Below are 15,017 nucleotides of genomic sequence, written 5' to 3' on the forward strand. Positions count from 1 at the left end.
ATTTATGACTCAGGTAGGTAGCCATGTGATCTGGTCTGGGTCGGCCCAGAGAGAAACTGGAAGGTTAGAGAAATTTGACTCCAACGTTGTTACCTCTCTTCCTCTCAGTTCTGCTCTTCTTTTTTTTTCTTTCACCTCTTCTTAAACTTCCTGTCCCTTGGCGTCTGTTGGCTCAGTGTTTTTCAAACGTCGGCCATTCCTTTGTGTACTTCTTCAGGATTTATGGCAAATAGTTACAACCAATATTGATTTATTCAATATTTTCTTAAACCGACTTGCTTGTTTTTTTTGTTTTCGCTTTAACTGCCGTGTCCTAAACATTGACATTTATGAAACCACAAATTTGACAACTGAGTTGTAATATTCCTTTTATACATACACACAGATACATAATTATGATAATCAAAAAAAAATCATGTGCCAATTACATCATTCCAGGGGCCATCAGATCTATGGCTCCAGCTCAGGACACGTGAGATTGTCTGACAGTTTCTGGAATAGTGCTGATGATGGGAATGTCTATGTCTGCGCTATTTGGTACAGCAGGCAACAGCCCCATGTAGCGACCGGGTACTTGAAATATGGCAAATGCAACCGTGAGACTGACTTTGTAGTATATTTAATTAATTAATCTAACGAATGTAAGCTTAAATTCGAACAGCCACATGCCGAGCGTGGCTACCATGTTGGACAGCACAACTCTAGGGTCTCTGCACTTAAAAATAAATCATAGCAGAAGGGATGAACCTCAGGCCAGATACCGTTTAAGCAGTTTGCATATTTTCCTAAGGACCCCGTGAGGGAGGTATTTCCGCATTCAGGCAGTAGGCGCAAGTCAGCGAGGGGGAGGATTTGCCATCGCATCCTTAAATACACAAACAACGGAGCCATTCTCTGTTATTTACAGAAAGAGAGAGAGAGAGAGAGAGAGAGACCTGTAAACGAGCAAACTGTCATCCAGTCCCAGCCACATTCAAGATTTAAAAGGTTGACATTCCTTTTTTCCTTCTCTCTCCCTTTTTTTTCAAACATCCAGCCTTCCTCATTAACCAGATATCTTCATTCTCTAAATATTTACCACCCAAACGAAATTTACAGTTTAATTTGCTGTATAAAATCATTTATTGACTGATAAACCTCATTACTAAGCTCTAGCACAGCCCCTGGTACTCCCGACAGTTTTAATTCTTGTAACAGCAGGCTCCTGCGAGAGAAAAACAATCCTGTCAAATGAACTGCGGGGGTCTAAATTATTCAAATACACTAAATCCATGCAGAACCCTTTCCCCGGCTCATAATTTTTCTTTCGGAGCCAACAATTAACTGGCAATATTCTAACTTGAACAATGACAGCCATTCTGAAAGAATTCTGGGAACGGGGAACATCCCACCTTCTCACGTGTCCTTTTGCTCCTGGGGCACCAGAGGAGTGACCCCTGCAGGAGGCCCTGTCTCTACCCAAAGCCTCACCTCTTCGGAACGTATCATTCTCTCTCCCCTGTCCCCAGGTCAGAGACTGTCTTCTGGACATCAAGGTATGTGTGTGTCTGTGAGTGTTTGTTTCTAGCATTTATGAGGAGCGTCGGTCTGCAATTAGTTAATTGCGTATGCATCCTTCTGCCTCTAGGGGAAAGAGGGCCTCCGGTTTTCTACCTGCAGATGCAACCAAACTAATTATTGAGCTGCTGATTCAGAAGGCAGGCCTATCTAATTGAGTCTGCAAAAAGAGAGGGAAAAAAAAACCCCTCTAAAAATGTTATTAGCTCAGCACAGCAAATAGCAAGAGTCCGTCTCACATTTGAGAAGGCACGTTTTTTTCCACCATGTTGGACCTCAGTCATGATCGGCACAGTGAATGGCCTTGAATGTCAGTGGATGTGGTTTTGTGTCTCATTTCCCATAGCCTGTAGCCCCTAACAGTCATGGATCCCTCTGCCTGACACTCAATGTCAAAGTTCTTAAACAGGAAAAAGAATTGTTTTAAATGCTGATCTTGACAGTTCATCCATGTGTTCCTTCTTTTATCAGATATTTAGCGAGTGTCAACTCTCTGCCAGCTCATAGCACCTAGGAAGCATCATGGCACCAGATGTGGGAGGCGAAGCCAAAGAGTGACACTTAATCAAAGTGGGTCTTAGTCCTTGACCCCTAGCTCAGGGCTGATGTGAATGTGTGAACCAGAAAAACTTCAGAGGTTTATTTAAAATGCAGATTAATTGGGGGCGCCTAGGGGGCTCAGTCGGTTAAGCGTCCGACTTTGGCTCAGGTCATTATCTCGCAGTCTGTGAGTTTGAGCCTTGCGTCAGGCTCTGTGCTGACGGCTCAGAGCCTGGAACCTGCTTCAGATTCTGTGTCTCCTTCTCTCTCTGCCCCTCCCCGCTTGCTCTCTCTCTCTCTCTCTCTCTCTCTGTCTCTCTCTCCCCCTCTGAAAAATAACAAACATTAAAAAAAATGAAATGCAGATTAATTGGACTCATCTCACAGAGTAAATCAGAATTTCTGAGATGGAACCCAGGAATCTGCATTCTTCCACGCTTCCCCAGGTGGTTCTTCAGTGCTTGGAAATTTCAAAGTGTTGGCTTCCGGCTTGCCAGATGACTTACGCCTGAGAGCATCAGGCACCGCTAGATGACCATGAAAGAAATGTCAGCCTCAATGGTACAGATGAGTAACCCAGAAGACCTCAGTGAGGGGCATACCCAAGGTCTGCACTCAGAGCTGGCTTAGAGCCGAAGAGACGAGGTGTGGGGTGTGTTTGTACAAATGCAAGGGGCAAACGGTCATTGTGACTGTGGTCGTCCTGCCTGTGGGGTTCATGGGGGCCTTGGTCTTGTGTTTACTGTTATGTTCTTCATGGCTTTACTTGTTTACTTTATTAAATATTAAACTTTTAGTTTTAGAATGAGAAGAACTTTGGAAAAGTATGCACGGATGGTGTGGAGAGTCTCCATATACCTCCCACCCAGTTCCCCCCATTATTAACATCATCAGTTAGTGTGGTAACTTTGTCACAATTCCCGAACCAGAATCAATACGTGATCATTCACTGATCTCCATACTGGAACCGAATTTCCATAGTTTTAAACTTAGTATCATCTCCCCCGTCCAGAATTCCATATGACACTCCATCATCAGGTCTCCTTAGGTTCCTCCTAGCTTTGACTGTTTCTCAGACTCTCTCTGTTTTTGATGGCCTTGATGGTTTGGAGGTGTATCCTTCAGGTATTTTGTAGCCTGACCCTCTGTCGGGATTTGCCTGATGTTTTTTTTCATGATGTTTTTCTCATGATGTTTTTCTCATGATGTTTTTCTCATGGTCTTATCCCTGTGGATGTTGACCCCGCTCACCTGGCTGAGTATGTTTATGAGGCTTCCCCGCTGTAAACTTACCTTTCCCCTCCCTTCCCATCCTATGTGCTTAAAGTCAGTATGTGCAGCCCAAATTTAAGGAGTGGGGAATATGTTCCACCTCCTTGAGCAGAGAGTATTTACATAAATTTTTTGACATTGTTCTGTATGGAGGACTTGTGCATTCTCTTTTACTTATTCTTCCATTCATTCATTCAAACGTTTATTATGTTAGTATGAGCTTATGGATATTTATGTTATACTCTGGGTTTTAACCCAATATACTATGTTATTATTTTTTTTTTTTTTGCTCACATTGCTCCAGTGGTAGATATTGGGGCGATTTCAACTGGCTTCTGTGTTCCTCTGACATATCCACATAGTTCTGTCTTTTGAGCACTCTGCCGTTGCATTTCCTGGCCATAGTGGGGTTACCAAAATCCATGAAAGAAGTGCTTTCTAAGAGTATGTACTCCACGCCTAGGTCAGTGGTAAAGATAAGGTTATAGAAGTTAAGGTACCAGGGTCTCGTCTCTAGTAGCTCTGTTTCTAATGAGGCGGGGGGAGCTTGACCCTTGTTCCATTTTGCCATTGTCAGTTTGTTTCTCTAAGTGCCCCCATACAGAGGAGCATGGGATGCCACGGTGTCTCAGAGGAGAGGACACCTTCATCTAGTTTGGAACATGTGGGGAAACATTCCAAAGGAGGCAACTCTTCAGCTGAGTTCTGAAGAATTGATCAGTATTTTGAATACGTGTCTGTTGAGTGTTCTAGTACAGGCTGGGTGTTGAGAACATAATGGAGGGGAGAAGAACCCAGATAAGGTTACTGGATTCACGGAGCGCTCAGTTAAGTGAGGAACTCAAGCGTTTAGTAGCACAAGGGGCAGCGAATCAGGTGGCGACCTGGTGGTGCAGCCCTGAGGTTTCACCTGCAAACTTTCCTTTGGGTTCTCACAGCTCCGTGTCCGTTGAGCTCCTTTGCGAGCATGTTCCGCCAAGATTCCAAAGCCCCTGGCTTACCGGGAGCTGTGTGCTGACTCCTGTGCGTTGCATCAGGCACAAGGGAGAGGGGAGGAAAGGCGGGGGGCCAAGTGGGACAACTTCCATTTTATCCTTTTTATATGTAAATGTGACTTTAAATAATATTTTGTAATGACCTGCATTTCTGTTAGGAAATATCTCTTGATGATTTATCTTTCTCTCTGCAATTATGACAGCCTAGTGATCTTGTTAATTAATGCCAAAGTGGGTTTTTCAGCACCTCATGAAAGGCTTGTCCTTTCAGGACACCGACACTCATGCCCGGGGCACAGAAAGCCGTTTTCTGGTGGGTGGAAACAGACCTTTTGATCCCCCACCTCCTCCTTTTCCTCTCCTTTGGCCTCTTATCATATTTCCGTTTTCCCTGTTCTGTATCTCCTCCTCTTCCTCTTCATTCTCAGCCCTCTACCTTTCTCCTTTTCCTTTTCGTCTCTTCCAAAACACAGCTGCTCCTTATTGCTCTGAAGCGTTGTTTTAAATAGTTCATCAGTGTGTTCCTTTGGAGGCTCTCTTTCTTCTGGAAGGATTGTTTTATTTTACCGTTTCGTTCGATGTTTCCTATCCAGTAAGTTTTGGTTACCTTCCAGACATCAGGGAAACGAGAGGGAACCAGAGAGAGTCCTGCCTGCAAGACTCTTAATTTTGACCCATAAAAATTACTAACACGTTGAATGAGTGAATGAACGATTCTCTGGTCCAATAAATGTGTTAATCCTACCTCAGGGCTGGCAAACTGTGGCCTGAAGGCCAAATACTTGCTTGTTTTTGTGAATAAAGTTTTATCGGAACGCAGCCACACCCATTCACTTGCATATTATCCATGGCTGCGTTCCTGCTACAACCACAGTTGAGTTGTTGCACGATAGAAACCCTGTGGCCCACAGTGCCTAAACTATCTACTTTCTGGCCCTTTACAGAAAAAGTTTCCCGATCCCTGCTCTGTTCCCTCACTGGAGATTCTGAATGCCCATTACATATTCAAAAGTCTGAAAAAATTCTGCGGTCAGAAAACTTGATTTCTTCAACTCATTTTTTTCCCCAAATGTATCTGATCACAGAACCCTCCTCCAACCCTCATTTCCATGAATTGATTTTGTAGACAGTGCCCTTAGATGAAATGCCTAGACCTGAAGTTTGTCTTCGTCTGCCTGATTTCCATTCTGGCCCTCTGTCTTCCCCTGGCTGGACGTCCCCTGGCTAACTCCAGCTCCTCTCTCAGCCCCTTTGAAAATACCCTTCCACTCAGGCAGGGATTCTCCTCCATTCCAGTGAGACCGGTTTCTCTTTCCAGGAGCAATGATGTGTAAAGCCCAAGTCACCACTCATGGCAAAACCAGTTAGACGGGTCTTCTAGCCATGGGGTTTCCACTCTTGCCTCCTCTGAGTCATGTCAAAGGAAACTCTTTTCGATTTGTGGTTTATTTTTCTGTGGTATTCTTGAAGCAGAGATTAAATGGAGAAGGCTTAAAGATCAGCCTGACCTGAAGGGAGGGTCACGGTGGTATTGAAAATCCCAGCAGGTGTCAGTTTCCCCTAAGGTCCCGAGAGAACCTGGGGAGCTACCGCAGGAGAGCCGTCCTTCCTGTCCTGGATGTTGGGGGTGGTCTTTGGAGGGGAAGACTCAGATTATACCTTGGCCCTTGGAGAGTGCCTTAAAAGTAGACATGGCTCCAAGGTCACTTCCCAGTCCTGCTGCTTCTTCTGTTCTCATAAATGAGGCCTGAGGAAGACAGCAGAGTGTCGGGTACCACAGGTGGGGTGTGGGGACAAATGCTTTTTCACTGGGCTGGGGGCGTGAAGTCGATAGATAGCCACCAGCCGTAGAACCTGGAAGAGGGCATTTCCAGAGCCAAATCAATAACCACAGTGCTAAAGTCAAGGAATGGTGCGCAGAGCCCAGTGTAAGTGTGGCAGGCAAAATTATAAAGGAGTATTTTCTCTCACCCTCCAAATTTCCTAATCGCCAGGAAAATGAATGTGATGGTGTTACTCCTGTGATTATGTGACATTACATAGCAGAAGCGGTTTCGTAATTAAGATGTAATTAAGGTTGCTAATCAGTTGGCCTTAAAATAGGAGATCAGCAGTTTTCTTCATCTAGTGGCAGGCAAGGAAGGCAGAAAGATTCAGTGCACAAGAAGGACTGCCCTGTTTCTGGCTTTGAAGGTGCAGGGAGCCATGTGCCAGGATACAGGAACCACCACCACAAGCTGAGAGCAACCCCCACTGACAACCAGCCAGGGAATGGGGACTTGAGACCTGCAACCACAAGGAACTGAATTCTGCCAACAACCTGAATGAGCCCAGAAGCATGTTCTTCCCCAGATCCTTCAGATAGCATTTAGCCTGGCTCACACTTTGATTTCAGCCTTGAAAGATCCTGAGTAGAGAACTGAGCCATGCCATACTGGGCCTCTGACTTTCAGAACTGTGAGCTACTAATGTATTTTGTTGAAGCTGCTAAGTTTGTGGTCATTCACTTAGTGGGAAACCAAGATAATAAGCAAAGCATCAAGATGGCTAATAATTTGATGAGGAGTGTCAAAGGGGCATGTTATAATGTTTTTATAGCATCCCTTACTTTGTTAAGCTAACACTTCCCTCTTCTATAATAACGTTGGCTAGTCTATGTGGTTTCTTTCAAATCTACTGCATGTCTCCACTCCACCCCAGGAGTTGACATCAGATCCAAGTCTTGCTAACGACAGGATTTCAACCTCCTGGCCACACTGATAAGTTCAGGAGTAAATTTATAACATAAGTGGGGCAGACAAAAATTATCGGAAAGACAATCTCAATGAACTCTTGAGCCATGAAGACTATGTGAGTTTCTTTTCTGGTAGTTGGAGAAAGCTTGGGAATAAAGCAACCACAGAGGAAAACAGAATTGTTAGATGGAGAGAGTCCATGCAATTGAAACATAACTCCAACTAGCACCCATGTCAAAGTGCAGGATTTGTGAGCCCCATATCGTTCTCTGAGGTTGGGCTAGTTTTACATAATAGGTTGAATCCCCAAAACCATACCAGATGTCATGGAACAGGCAGACAGGTCCCTCTTCTGCCCGTCAGGATTTCCCCATGAGTCTGCCGCTAACGCATACGTGACCTCGGGCCAATTGCTTCTCCTCTTTTACTTACAAAGTTAGGGTTTGGATAAGAACTAGCAGAGTTCTTGAAGACCAGCTAACACCACGTGATATCCATGATTCCCTGGATGCACACCTGCGATCCGATTCTCTAATGGATATGGGCCTGTGTGTGCGAACATCGGAGATTTGGAATCATTGTTCTATACTTACTAGTACGGCACTCGTCATTCAGAGTTTCGTGGTACCCGAAGATCTTTCGTGGGTGTGAGACTCGTGGCCTTCTCTAGTTATGCTGTGAGCATTGTCATCTACATGTCATGGAAGAGGTAATGCGGTTCAGAGAGGCAAAGCGACTTGCTCAAGCTCAGGGAACCGGTAAGTAGCAGAGCCAAGAGGAAAACCGAGAGAGCCCAGCTCCGTGGCACTACCCTTTCTGCCGCCATCCTTGCGTCGTTCAGACTGCTCGGGGAGGGTTCCTCTGCACGTGGCTGCCCTTCACTGTTCCGCACGCTCAACGTTTGGGTTTGCGCAGGAGGAGCCCGGTGCATCGGCCTGGAAGCGTCCGCCCTGTGACTGCCCATTATAAGACCAGCACTGCCACAGAACAAGTTTCTAAGCACTGTCCACAGAAAAACCTGAGCAAGCCCGAGTCTCGCCCGTGGTTTGAAGAACTCTAATGAAGGGTTGATCTGTGTCCTGAGCCTGAGTCTAAAGAAACTAAAGAAGAAGAGACAAAGGAGTAGCAGATGAAGAGACACAGGTTGACCTTTCTTCTAGTGTCTGAAGACGGGGCCAAGAATTCCACGCACAGTCCCTCAATTACATGCTGTGCCGGGGGAGATGGCTTCACGCACTTGGGACGTGCCAGGGAAGGTTGACAGCCCGAAGGCGTTGGGCAGACCTCCTGCTTCCAGCGGGGCTCCGAGCCCCAGAGGAACAGGGAGGAGCTGGGCCCACCTGTGCTGGGCGTTCTCCCTGGCTCTGGCATCCAGCAGGCCGCTCCCTTCTGTCCTGGGGCGGGAAGAGGAGGAAGTGGTGTGCTAACCAAGTCCAGTCCGAGGGGAAGGAACTATCATGAGTTAAGGAGCGTTTCTTCTTAAAATAAACAGAATCCTTGCACAAGCGTGTACCTTTTCCCGGACTATCGGCCATGAGAAGAGCATTGTCCTTTGGTGCTGCGATGTGCCCTCTGCCCATCCGTCCTTCCTTGGTCCCCTGCAGTGTTCTGGGATCCCTTTGGAGCAGAGATGAAACCTGAGTGTGCCCCGACACCTTGCCTTCATTTCACAAGATTAGACCTGGAGGGCGATGCTTATCCTTCTGCATGGAAAGCAACTTCCACTCCTTACGGTGTCTTTAATCTCTGTGCCACAGGCCGAGAAAACTCAAACAGCCATTTTCAGCTTTGGGAAAGAAAACCAAAATAAACTAGTCTGGCAAAGGGTATCTACAGGAAGTCCCAAATGCTCGTTAGGTTCTCCCACGAAGGAAAAGTGCCCTAACGCCTTGCAACTCAAACTGTGGTCCGTGGATCTGGAGCACCGCATCCCCGGAGAACCTGTTAGAAGTGAAGGGTCTTAGGACTTGCCCTGGCTCACCCTGAACTGGAACCTGCATTTGAACAAGATCCCAGGTGATCTGTGTGCTCATTACAATTGGAGAAGCACTGCCATGAAGTCCTTCCCACCCAGGGAAAGGACAATCCAGTTGTGAATACTTCAGTACACATCCATCCCACCACCAGGGGAAAGATGCAGGTATACTAATAATCAGGAGAGAGTGTTGGGGAACGTGTATTTTGGTGTGTGTGGGGGGGGTGGGTACCACCGGACCTCCTCTCTGAGAGAAAATTGGTTGACTGTTTTTGTAAAGACTGAGCAGACACATTCATTCATTTACTTTTTGTTTGTTTTGAGAGATGACTCTGGGCTCCACACTTTGCAATAATCTCGGCGTACTCTGGTGAAAAAAATAGACATCATCGCTGTGCACATGGAATTTATCACCTGCTGGGAGCGACGTATGTTTACTTTTATATTTGTCTGCAGTTGTGACCGGGAGGAAAAGAACAGGGGGCTGCGCAGGAACTACTCAGTTACCTTGGTAGGAACGAGGTGATTTCAGGGCGTTCTGGAGGGGGAATCATACAGATCATCTCGACCAGGGACCAGGAAGCTAGAGCTCATGGGTCAACTCCAGCTTGCCACGTGTTTTTTAAGTGACGTTTTAATGGAACAAAGACACTCCCACTTGCTCGTATTTAGGGCGGCTCTGGCCCTACACCAGCCAATTCCAGTAGTTGTGACAGAGACCGTGTGGCTCGGCAACAGCTAAAATATTTATTATCTGGCCCTTGGAGGGTAAGTTTGCTCCAGCCTTTTAGGGTTTTTGTTTTGTTTGGTTTTGTTGGAGACGAGCGAAACGATATCCAGGCAGGGGAAGTTAATTACCCACGATCACAGAGCAAATGAGTGCAGAGCAAGCATAGGACTCCCCCTTCCCTGACTCTCAGGGTTGGCAGGGGCACTGGGAATATCTAGGACGTGCTATGGCAGAGGGACAAGTGGAGCCAAGGACCCTGTCTGGGCCAGGGCCCCAAGCAGCGAGCTGTGGACTTAGAAGCTGGCCTTGGTAGGTTAGGAGAGCCTGTCCAAGGCCCAGTGGGGAGAGGAGGTCACAGTGCACCCAGGAAGGAGGGAGGAGCTAAGCCTTGAGCCGACGCACAGACAACCAACCGAGGAGAAGTGGGGTGACGATTTGCATAGCAGTGGTTCAGAAAGCCCACAAACAGTGTCTTTCTCCAGAAAACTCCATTTCTACAGACCTGAAATGCCAACCCCCACAGAATGAAAATGAGAGTGTATGTGGGGTGGGTACAGAGGTGGGGGACCTGGGCCAACGAGACTTACAGGCAAGGAGAAGAACAAATATAGACCCCAAGGCAAGCAAGGGCATGAAGCAGCTAAGAAACCGTAAGGAACTCAGTGTGGATCGTCCACTTTGCACTCTTTCTGAACTTGACCTCACTGTGGGTAAGACCACCTCCCTAGTCATCGCCAAGGCAGACTCTTCACTGGGGCTTTTGAGCCACATCATCTGAGCAGAAGGCTTCCACATATAGGAAGAAGGTGCTAATTCCTTGCTCTGGCTCATGCCTTAAGCAGAACAAAACAAGACAAAGCAACACAACAGAACTCATCTGATACCATCAGGTTCTGCATCTGAGGGAGATTATTTTTGACTATGTTTTTCAATTAAGAGAGTATCCTAGAAATAATATCAGTCATTAGAGTTAAGCCCCATTCATCAATGTATATTGATTGATCTTAGTCATATTCACATAGGAGAATGGAGGCCATTGGGGGGAAGGCGTTTTTTGTTTTTGTTTTTGTTTTTCTGTGAAGTCCAGTTAGATGCGCTTAAAAGTAGAGAAAATAGAGGCATTAAATTCACTCTTGAGCTTGTCAAAGAAATCCAGCAATTACTTTAAAAAAGTGACAGACTCAGGGCCAGCTTTCTATCTGGCTGTTTGTTGGTCTTTCAGTCTTCGTGTGATATGGTTGAACCTCATTGTTAGGGGCAAGCCACTCTGCTCCTGGATTAAAGGACTGTTCTGAAACTTGTAGTCAGTAATTATTTGGGATTTTTTTTCCCGCCTGATGTTGTCATTTGAACTAAAGGCTAAGACTAGAGTCTCATTTATTACCATGATTCCTCCATAACAGGGATGAATATGGAATTTAAATACAACCCTCTTCTGAAAGCCACGGTGCCTGCTCACACACAAAAATGTTCACTGAGTATGCTGAAATGTCAGAAGCAAGGCTCTTATGGAATCTTGTAGTAATGTCTGACATGCTCTGGAAAATTCCAATGTAGTAGACAGAGGGCTCCAAGGCTAAAATTTAACTCTTTTCCCCTAAAGTTTAATTTCCATGGCTTGATTTCATGAAAAGCAATTTTCATCATGGTTTTTAGGTGGTCATAATTGAAAGAGAAATTTCTCCCCCTGAGAGGGTCTCTGAAGATAGCTGTCTTTGACATTGATGCATCTCCCTCTTGGCCAGAAGCCACAGAGATGGGTCCCCCTCATGTTAGATCATTAATTGTTCCTCTCCAGGTTTGCACGCACTAAGCTGAGAACCGAGGCAATTATGCAATTAAGTCAAGCAAAAAACGATGCTTGTGCTCCACTGAGCCACAATTTTAGTTGACAGTTGCTTTGACTTGACTTGTCCTGATAATTGCTTCAAGTCCTACATGACCCTCTGACAGAAAGTGTGAGCTCCTTTGGAGAGTGTGTGATTTGCGGGGGACAGTTCCACCATCTTCTTCCAGAAAAGTGGGGAATGGATACAGATATCTTTCATTGACGTCAAATACAACCCGTGTTGGTTGGGATTTGCCCAGAGGCTGATCCTAAGACAAGATCCCAAATCCATTGGATTATCCCAGAAGTGACTTCGGGAAGTGTTGGTTGAGGGATGAGGGTGTAAGACCGCATGTTACCTCTGCGGGTAACAAGCTTACCCCCATGGGGCACATCTAAGAACCAGTGTAGGCACCCTGCTCAGAATTCCTGCCTGAGGGAGATACACAGACCCCCAGTGGTCACTGTTCAGGGCCTTTACCGGAGGCATTAGCTCTTTAGCACTTGGGGCACAGTGGGCTCCAGCTTACAGGGAAAGCCATCGGGCAAAGAGAGGCAGATGTTGGCCTGTGAAGTCTGGCCGGCAGGCTCCGCGAAGAGGAGTCCCAAAGGGAACGGACGGGGCACCAGCTCTACGTCCAGACCTCCTCAAGCCAAAAACCCTCACTTTTTGCCCCTCCAGATCTAGCTCCACCTTTCTTTTATTCTCTGCTTTCAGAACAAGTTCTGATGTTCGGACCTGACCTTGACGAGCGTGCACCTTGTCATTCTCCTGGAGAAGGTAAGTCACCAGTGGAACATGCACATGACTTTTCAGTCTCTTTGCAAAACTCAAGATATTAGAGGCACTTCAGATAAAATAGTCCCACGCTGGATTACCTGAGTTGGATGATTCCTCTTATAAAGCTAACTCCGTAATGTTACCTATTTTTACTCTCAGGTACCCTTTTGTCTTTTAAAAAGAAAAAAAATGTACAACTTCAAAACTGAAACACCCCACTGTATCTGGTCTTTCTATATGCCTTTCAACAGCCTCTGGCTCGAGGTAATGTCATCCTGATCAGATTATTTTCTTCGCTAGACTACACACATAGCCAGGCCAAGCCAAATCAACACGTATTTATTTAACAATTAATGTGTATCATGATTACATAAGGTAAGTACTTCTAAACCACATACTGTGTAACTTGCTCTAAGTCAACTTTTCTTCTTTGCTTGTGGTATTACTTGCAAATACATCTAGGAAAGGAATGGACACAGAGCTAACAATGTGTTTGTGGGATGGAAAGCATAATCCCCTTTCCGCATTTTGCCTCATGTAACGTTCTTAGAAAACCCGAGTACACGTGAGCTCAGGAATTGTTCCCACCAGTATTTACAATGGGATTCTTTATTCTTTCAATTACAGCTCCTTTAAGAATGCTTGATAATATTAAAATCTAAGTGTCACGGGCACAGAAATTTAGGGTAATCTTTTGGCTCCCTGAAAGGAAGTCCGCATGTATAGATAAATACCCAGAAGAGAGTTGTAAGGGAGCAGGCCTTGTACATCATTCTTCTTAGCTGGGATCTCATTTATCTCATCTCCTGAGACCTTCATGTAATGCTCTGTGCTCTGAGAGCCTTCACTAGCTCCCCTGGACAGAGCGAGTTGTTTTTCTGATTCTCCCACCTCCACCACTCTGTTTGGTGTTTACCTGTTTTGCACCCTACATAGTGAATTTCTCAGAGCAAGGATAGTATCTTATTCAAAATGGGAATTTAGGGGGTGCCTGGGTGGCTCAGTTGGTTGAGCATCTGACTCTTGATTTTGGCTCGGGTCATGATCCCTGGGTCATGGGGTCAAGCCCCGCATCAGACTCTGTGCTGAGTGTGGAACCTGCTTGAAATTCTCCCTCTCTCTCTCCCCCCACAGCTCTTCCTTTGTCCCTCTCCCCCACTCACACACTCTCTCTCTCTGAAATTAAAAAAAATGAGAATTTAAAATTCTCCTCTTGCCTAGGATAGTGACTAGGACATAATGGGTGATCAGCAAATGCTTGTTAAGTTGACATGAAGAAGAGTGTTCTTTATTCTGATAATGGCTACAAAAAAAAATCTACACCAAATATCATAATTAGTGGTGAAATATTTAAAGCTTTCCCTTGAGATTGGGAACCAAACAAGAATGCCTACTATCTTTTTAATGTCACAGTGCATGTCCCAGCCAGTTCAGTGAGGAAAGGACAAGAAATTTTAAAATATAAGGATAAGGGGAGCCTGGGTGGCTCAGTCGCTTGAGTGTCTGATTTCAGCTCAAACATGATCTCGCGGTTGACGAGTTCGAGCCCCACATCAGGCTCTGTGCTGACAGCTCAGAGCCTGGAGCCTGCTTCACATTCTGTGTGTCTCCCTCTCTGCCCCACCCCACTCATGCTCTGTCTCTCTCTGTCTCAAAAATTAAAAAAACATTTAAAAAATTTGTTTTAAAATGTATGGATAAGAAAGGAAGAAATACAACTATCATCAGCACACAACATTACTGGAAAGTAGAAATCTAAAAGTCTACAAGTAAAGTGTAAGAACTAATAAGTGAATTTAGCAAGGTTGATAAAGTCAGTATGGAAATATGTACATCTGTGTACCAGCAACAGATACTTAAGAAAATGAAATGAGGGTCACCAGGACGCATTAGCAATAGCATCACATACATTAAACATTAGGGGAAAAAAATCTAACAAAAGATGTACTGGCTTCTAAAACCATAAAACATCATTGAAAGAAATTAAAGAATGTGGTCTTCCCCCCAACCCTCATGCTTTCCATGTTTGTGGACGTACAGAGTACAGAGTATCCTGGGAGTGTAGAGTGGTCGAGAAGGAATCACAGAGCGATCGAGACCCTGGTTCATATTGATCCGGGTAGGCTCTTCTAGTTATCAGTTGCTGTGTAACAAATGACCCCACACTTTGTGGCTGAAAACAGCGTTCATTTGCTTGTAGATCTGCAGTTTGGGCGGCGGCTCGGTAAGGGTGGCTCATTGCTGCTCCATGTTGCATCAGCTATAAAGGCCGGACACGGTGCTAGGAAATTTCTAGATGATTCCGGTACGCGGCTGCTGAGTGGGTGCTGGGTGTTGGCCGAAAGCTCCGCACAAGCGTGTGCCTCTCTTTGGGCAGCTTGGGCTTTCTCCTGGAGTGGCTCCAAGAGAGACCGTCAAGGAGAATAGGATAGACGTGCATGGTGTTTGTATGACCTGGCCTCCAGAGTCACACAGAATCACTGGCACCGCACTCTGTCGATCCAGGCAGTCACAAAGTGCCACTGAGTTTTAAGAGGAGGGGACATAGACTCCACCTCTTTGCGGGGAAGCAGCAAGGTTCCAGAAGAACATGTGGGGCAGGAG

The 15,017-nt window shown here is 45.8% G+C and overlaps 1 long non-coding RNA gene across 1 annotated transcript in view; it reads left to right on the forward strand.

Annotated features, from left to right (window-relative positions):
* Positions 1 to 12,413, forward strand: part of LOC125152520 (uncharacterized) — a 207,083-nt gene extending 194,670 nt beyond the window's left edge. The window contains exon 3 of the long non-coding RNA XR_007147235.1: positions 12,351 to 12,413. This is a non-coding gene — a long non-coding RNA (uncharacterized LOC125152520). The remainder of the gene's footprint in view (positions 1 to 12,350) is intronic.
* Positions 12,414 to 15,017: the final 2,604 nt, after the last annotated feature.

Source organism: Prionailurus viverrinus, chromosome E2, assembly GCF_022837055.1.
Source record: "Prionailurus viverrinus isolate Anna chromosome E2, UM_Priviv_1.0, whole genome shotgun sequence".
Classification (NCBI taxonomy): Eukaryota; Metazoa; Chordata; class Mammalia; order Carnivora; family Felidae; genus Prionailurus; species Prionailurus viverrinus.